The sequence below is a fragment of the Helianthus annuus genome, chromosome 10 (assembly GCF_002127325.2).
Source record: "Helianthus annuus cultivar XRQ/B chromosome 10, HanXRQr2.0-SUNRISE, whole genome shotgun sequence".
Lineage (NCBI taxonomy): Eukaryota > Viridiplantae > Streptophyta > Magnoliopsida > Asterales > Asteraceae > Helianthus > Helianthus annuus.
Genome location: NC_035442.2, coordinates 44,522,623 through 44,530,020, shown reverse-complemented (window position 1 = coordinate 44,530,020; position 7,398 = coordinate 44,522,623).

Here is a 7,398-nt window from a genome sequence, read left to right as displayed (position 1 = left end):
TGATCTGACCCAAACGAGTCGTTCAGAGAAGCTTAACTCAGTTTCAGGTGCGGAATAACAAGAAACGGAGGTAGAAACAGCTGATTCTTCACTTAATTTACTGTTTGTATTGATTTGACAACGATTACAGCTCGATCTTCACACCGACAGCACTTCGGTATGGAATACAAGGCAATAACTTAATGATTACGCTCATTGATCACCTATTTATAGTGTTAATGGTTTCGCTCTTATGTACATGACACATGAGTGAAACCCCTACAATGCCATATAAGCGAAACCTCATGTCCCTATGAGCGAAATCCTCACATTATACACATACATTCTCCTATTTTCTCGTAAATCGTGCCCTAATCTATACAATATAATGTAAGACTCGATCCAAGACGAAGTCGACAGATGTAGTGCACCAACAAGAACAAAGTAATTTAACGAACTTATGTTTTTGGAACAACACTAAACAGCTGTGAACTCACCAACATTTTTGTTGATACGTTACTACATGCTTTGCAGATCGTTAGGTTATTTGTTGGAGCTTGCACGGAGAAGGAGTCGTTGTGGGACATGAACCATTGTGGTGTTCATGAAAAACTTTATGAACTCTAGACTTTTACTTTGGTTTTGAACTTAATTCTTCCGCTGTTAACTTAGACTATGATTTGAACTGTTTGACACTAGTCATATTGGTTGTGTTGGATTTTCATTTACTTTATTAAATTTTTCAATATGATTGGTGGCATGATCATGGTCAGTCACACGCCTCGCGGTAATACTCCGCATGTGGATTTTGAGGGTGTGACAGATTGGTATCAGAGCCATTGGTTATAGTGAACTTGGTTTTAAAAAGGGAAAAATATTTCTAAAAAACCAGACTATAACCTGACTATAACCTGCTCCGTACTCAACGATCTACAACGACACTTCGCTCCACGTGCAAGGCTCAACACTTTCGGTGGTATGATTTATGTTTAAATGTCTACTTGTTGGTTACTTGGTGTTATGATTATGGTATGCTTAGTTCTTAAGGTTTTAGTGCAAGATGTCGCAACCCCCGTCCCCTTATCACCCGGGAACGGGCGGCCGCGAGATCAGATTCAGTGGTATCGGTGTTTATCATTATTTGGCAGGTGAAATTTCATCAGGACCGTAGTTAGGAAATATTTTATCAGAGTAAAACACCACATTTTATATTAATAAATATATTGGGATAAAACCCAAGTTTTCATTACAAACTGATTTATAGGGATAAACCCTAATTTATTGAAATAAAACATCTTCTTTATTTTTGGTAACTTTTACAGCCACTTTTCCAAGCCTTTAGTGCTCTCCAGCTGGCTTCTAATTGGCTTTCACATTTTGTTACCTGAAACGCGTTTCAAAACATTTTGTCAGTGGGAAATACTGGTGAGTGAATCCCAATTTAATCAAGAAGAGTTTTATCATTTCACAGTATTGAGAGCGATTACAATGTTTATATTTACACAATTACTCATTAAGTACTGTCAATCCCGACTGGTGGGTCATATTACAAATTGGCTATCTCGTTGTCCAATGGTAACGTGTTCCGCACTTTGTATACAAAACCCCAACATACCGGCAGTAATTGAAGAATTACAAAGACTCAATCACTGCTAATCACATTGTAAAATATTTAAGGTTTTGTAAAAACAGTTTACAAAAAGGAGATTACTCACATTGCAACTTTAGGGTTTTCCTTTGTGTTTTCCTGGTTATTATCTATTAATTAAACAATGCACACGCGTTTGTATAATAACCCAATATTTACATTAGTTATTCCCTCCCCAAGACAGAACTCCAACGACTACGTCGGGTAGAGCCTCGACAGCCGTTACGGAGCGCTAGATCAATCGGGCAGCGTATCAAATACGTAACCAGGGGTTATGATACTTACAACGAGGCAGAACTTCATTAATTAGGGGGTTATAATGCCCGGGTATAAATTCTACACTTTAGAATTTGAGAGAGAAAGTTGTGTGTGAGCGTCGGAAAATGAAGGCCGATCGTCTCAATTTATAGGGCTTGATTTTGGGTTTCTCACGCCTCGCGTAAGTCGAAGGCAAGGCCTTCGCAGCCCGCGAGCAAGCCTAGGGTAGGCCCTAGCTTGTCCATCTCAACCACTAGACCCAACACGTTCACGACACGTGGCGGCTCCGGGCTGCTCCTTATGGCCTAGCTCCGGCCTGCGAGCGCCCATTAAAACTTGATTTTATTTTATTTTTAATTATGTAAAGGTATTCGGGACCGGTTTTCGTATACGGGATGTATTTTAGGGTGTATTGGGATGTTCTAAATATATTAGGGGTGTCAGAAATATTTTAGGAGGGTTGTTATATCCTCCCCACCTTGTTTTAGAACTCGTCCTCGAGGTCTACTAGAACAGGTGTGAATATTTCCTTTGCATCTCCGATTCAAACTCCCACGTGTACTCTAGTCCTCTCTTGGAATCCCATTTTACTTTGACTAGAATTAGTCTCTTGTGTTTGAGATTCTTGACTTTCCTGTCTTCAATTTGTAGAGGCTTTTCTACAAATTTTAGCTTTTCATTTACCTCTATGTCCTTAAAAGGCACTACTAGTGATTCATCGGCTAAACACGTTTTGAGATTACATACATGAAATACATCATGTATTCCTGCCATTTCCTCTGGCAGTTGTAGCTGATAGGCTACAAGTCCTATTCTTATAATAATCTCAAAAGGTCAAATATACCTGGGGCTTAGCTTTCCTCTCTTGATGAATCTGACTACTCCTTTCCAAGGAGAGACTTTTAACAATACCTTATCTCCTACCTGAAACTCTAACGACTTTCTCCTGTTATCAGCATAACTTTTCTGTCGATCGCGTGCTGCTTTTAGTCGTTCCTTGACTTGAATGATCTTGTCTGTGGTTTCTTATACTATTTCTGGTCCAGATAATTGCTTTTCTACAATCTCTGCACAACAGACTGGAGTTTGGCACTTTCGTCCATAAAGTGCTTCGAATGGTGCAACATTGATGCTGGTATGATAGTTGTTATTGTAGGAAAACTCTATTAATGGTAAGTGATCATCCCAATTTCCTCCGAAATCAATTACACAAGCTCTAAGCATATCCTCCATTGTTTGAATTGTCCTTTCGCTTTGTCTGTCCGTTTGAGGATGATAAGTTGTGCTTAGATTTAGCTTGGTTCCCATTGCTTTTTGGAAACTTGTCCAAAAATGAGAGGTAAAACGGCTATCTCTATCAGAAACAATTGATAGAGGAATTCCATGTAATGAAACTATTTCATTTACATATAGCTTAGCTAGTTGTTCCATACTGAAAGTTTCCTTCATTGGTTGGAAATGAGCAGATTTAGTTAGCTTGTCTACAATTACCCAGATTGTATCATTACCTTTTCTTGTCTTAGGTAATTTGGTAACAAAGTCCATTGTTATCAATTCCCATTTCCAAACCGGCATTTCTAACTGCTGCAACAATCCAGAGGGTTTCTGATGTTCAGCTTTGACCTGTGTATATGTTAGACACCTGGCAACATAAACTGCTATATCCTTTTTCATTTCTATCCACTAGAAATTCTTTCTTAAGTCCTGATACATCTTATCACTTCCAGGATGCATCGTATACTTAGACTTATGGGCTTCTTCTAATATTCGTTGGCGTAGGTTGCCTAGTTTAGGTATCCACATTCTCTTTTTGTGGAATCTCAAAATTCCATCTGTTCCTTGTTCTAATTCCTTAATCATTCCTTTCAGTTTCTCAGTATCGTCCTTGATTACTGATTCTTGTGCTTTTCTAATCTGGTCATTTAAATCTATCTGCAGATTTAATTTAAGAGAGCGTACTCTTTTTGGTTTTTCGTGATACTTCAACTTAAAGCATCAGCAACTACATTAGCCTTTCCTGCATGATACTGGATATTACAATCATAATCACTGAGTATCTCCATCCAACGTCTTTGTCTCATGTTTAATTCTTTTTGCCCGAATACGTATCTTAAACTCTTATGAACGGTAAAATTGGTAAACTTACTACCGTAAAGGTAATGTCTCCAAATCTTAAGGGCAAAAATTATAGCTCCTAATTCTAAATCATGGGTTCAATAATTCTCTTCATGATTCTTAAGTTGTCTACATGCATAGGCTAGGACCTTTTGACATTGCATCAACACACATCCATATCCTAACTTAGAAGCGTCACAATAGACTACAAAGTCTTCCGTTCCTTCTGGTAACGCTAGTATGGGTGCATTGGTTAATCTTTGCTTAAGAATTCTAAAGGCTTCTTCTTGTTTTGGTCCCCATTCAAACTTAATAGATTTACAGGTTAGCTTAGTTAAGGGAATGGCTATTCTAGAAAAATCGCGAATAAATCTTCTATAATAACCGGCTAATCCTAGGAAAATTCTAACCTCGGTTGGTGACTCAGGGGTTTTCCATTTAGTAATTGTCTCAATCTTTGTGGGATCCACATGAATTCCTTCATGGTTGACTATGTGTCCAAGAAACTATACCTCTTCTAACCAAAATTCGCATTTTGAAAATTTAGCGTAAAGCTTTTCTTTTCTCAGCAAATTTAGAAGTGCATGCAGATGCGCTGCATGTTCCTCTTTACTCTTAGAGTAAATGAGAATATCATCTATAAAGACAAATATGAGTTTATCCAAATATGGCTTACATATTCGGTTCATCATGTCCATAAATGCGGTTGGGGCATTGGTTAAACCAAATAGCATGACAGTAAATTCATCATGTCCATACCTTGTTCTAAAAGCGGTCTTAGGAATGTCTTCTTCCTGTACCTTTAATTGATGATACCCTGAACGTAAATCGATTTTAGAGAAAAATCGAGCTCCTTGCAGTTGATCAAACAGATCATCGATTCTCGGTAATGGGTTCCGATTTTTAATCGTGACCTTGTTCAATTCTCGGTAATCAATGCACATATGCATTGACCTGTCTTTCTTTTTGACAAATAAGATTGGTGCTCTCCATGGTGATGATCTTGGCTGTATGAATCCATTCTCCAAAAGTTCGTCCAGTTGTTTCTTTAATTCTTGCATTTCTGCTGGTGCCAAACGGTAGGGTGCTTTGGCAATTGGGGCTGTCCCTGGTAGCAGATGAATCCTAAATTCAACTTCCCCGTCTGGCGGTAGTCCTGGTAATTCTTCTGGGAACACATCTGGAAACTGAGATACTACAGGAATATCTTCTAGTTCCTTTCCTTTAGTGTTAATGATTATGGAAATCAAATATACTAATGACCCCTTTCTTGCATAACTGGCCGTTTTCATCACAGAGATGAATTTCGTGGATCTAGACTGCTTATCTTCTTTAATTGCAATCTTTTTACCTTTTGGTGAATTTACTTGAATTGTCTTTTGATCACATAAAATACTGGCTTTATTGGCTACTAACCAATCCATTCCTAACACAACATCGAATCCTGCCAGATTCATTGGATGAAGATTTACAATAAATTTTTGATTTAAAAATTCTATTCTTGCTCCCAGCAAGATTTCGGTAATCTTAATGGTTTCCCTATTTGCTGTCTTTACCAGACATTCTTGTTGAAGTTTAGTTAATGGTTAATTGAGAAATTTCCAGAATGAAGTATTAATAAAACTTTGGTTTGCACCAGAGTCAAATAATACTTTAGCAAAAACAGCATTAACTAAAAACGTACCGGCAATCACGTCCAGCATCATTTTGGCTTCTTCTGCAGTTAGAACGAATGCTCTAGCATTTTTAGTAGTTTTGTTGTTTGTGGCCGGAGCTAGTTTCGGACAGTTTGGCTTGATATGACCTTGTTCTCCACAATTGTAGCATATCCTATTGTTGGGTTTCGTCCTGCAGTCTTCTTCCTTATGTCCCAATATTTTGCAAAAATTGCAGTATATAGAACATCTTCCAGAATGCTTTCTTTTGCAATATTTACAGTAAGGAGCAGAAGTAGAACCTATATTTTTCCCACGATTGGAATTTCCGTAACGAAATTCTTGGGTAAGTTTCTGAGCTAGGTTCCTCCTCTGGTTTTCTTCTTGCGTACGCACTAATTCATCAGTCAAGGTGTTTGCTAGTTCTACAGCTTCTTCTATGGATTGTGGTATAGCTGCCTTGACTACATGCCTAATCTCACTGATTAATCCCCAGATGTAGCGGGAGATTAATACAGGTTCTGGTGATGCAAGGGTCGGCACTATTCTAGCATATTCGAAGAATGTAGTAGTGTAACCCTTACTATCTACTCCAGTCATTCTAAGGTTTAAGAATTTATTAGCTATCTCTTCCTTTTTATTAAGAGGACAAAATTTCCTTTCAACCATATTCTTAAACTCATCCCATTCCATATTATAGACTCTGTCACTTCCCCTGGACTGGAGGATAGTGTTCCATCATTCTAAAGCTGAGTTCTTAAACAAATTGGAGGCAAACATTATCTTATCCTCTTCTGCACACTTGCTTATTTTTAAGACTGCCTCAGTCTTTTCTATCCAGCGTAGAGCTGCAATGGCTTCTTCATTGCCCGAGAATTCTATTGGTTTACAAGACAAGAATTCTTTATAAGAACAACCATAAGACATGGTTCTTCTTTGTTTTGGAATGGGCGCTTGAAGTATTGGTCCATTGTTTACGCTGTGTTCAGGTTCAGTAGGTGGTTGTTTACTGCCATTATTACTTTTATTATTATCCGCTTCCTTAACCGTTTTGATAATATATGGCATTGCGTCTATAATCCCTTGTGCCACTATGTGTTGGATGACATTGTTATCTACTTGGTTTCCATTATTATTGTTATTTTGGTTTTCCGGGTTCACTTCTTTGTCCATCTGAATTTTAAACATTTACCAAGTATTAATATCACGAAATAATATTGAATGCGAATAATCACACAACAACACATTGATCCAAAATCGTCGTCATTGCGACCTTTACTCTATTTTATATTATGCATCTATATCTATTACAAAATACAACTGGAATTAAAATACAATACTAATATGCATCAGTAACTATAAGATTATCTATTTTAGTTGTTTATAATATTATATATATATATATATATTCAAACATACATATATATATATATATATGTATATATATATATATATTACTATTATTTTATTATTATGAGTTAATTACTGTTTTCGTCCCTGTGGTTTGTCAAAAATCAATACTTCAGTCCATTAGTTTAAAAATTACGATTTCAGTCCCTGTGGTTTCACTTTTGTAACCATTTCAGACCCTGTGGTTTCAGTTTCGTAACCATTTCAATCCATTATTCTGTTAAGTACAGGGACTGAAATAGTTACGAGGGGGACTGAAATGGTTACAAAAGTGAAACCACAGGGACTGAAATCGGTATTTTTAAACTAATGGACAGAAATAGTGATTTTTGA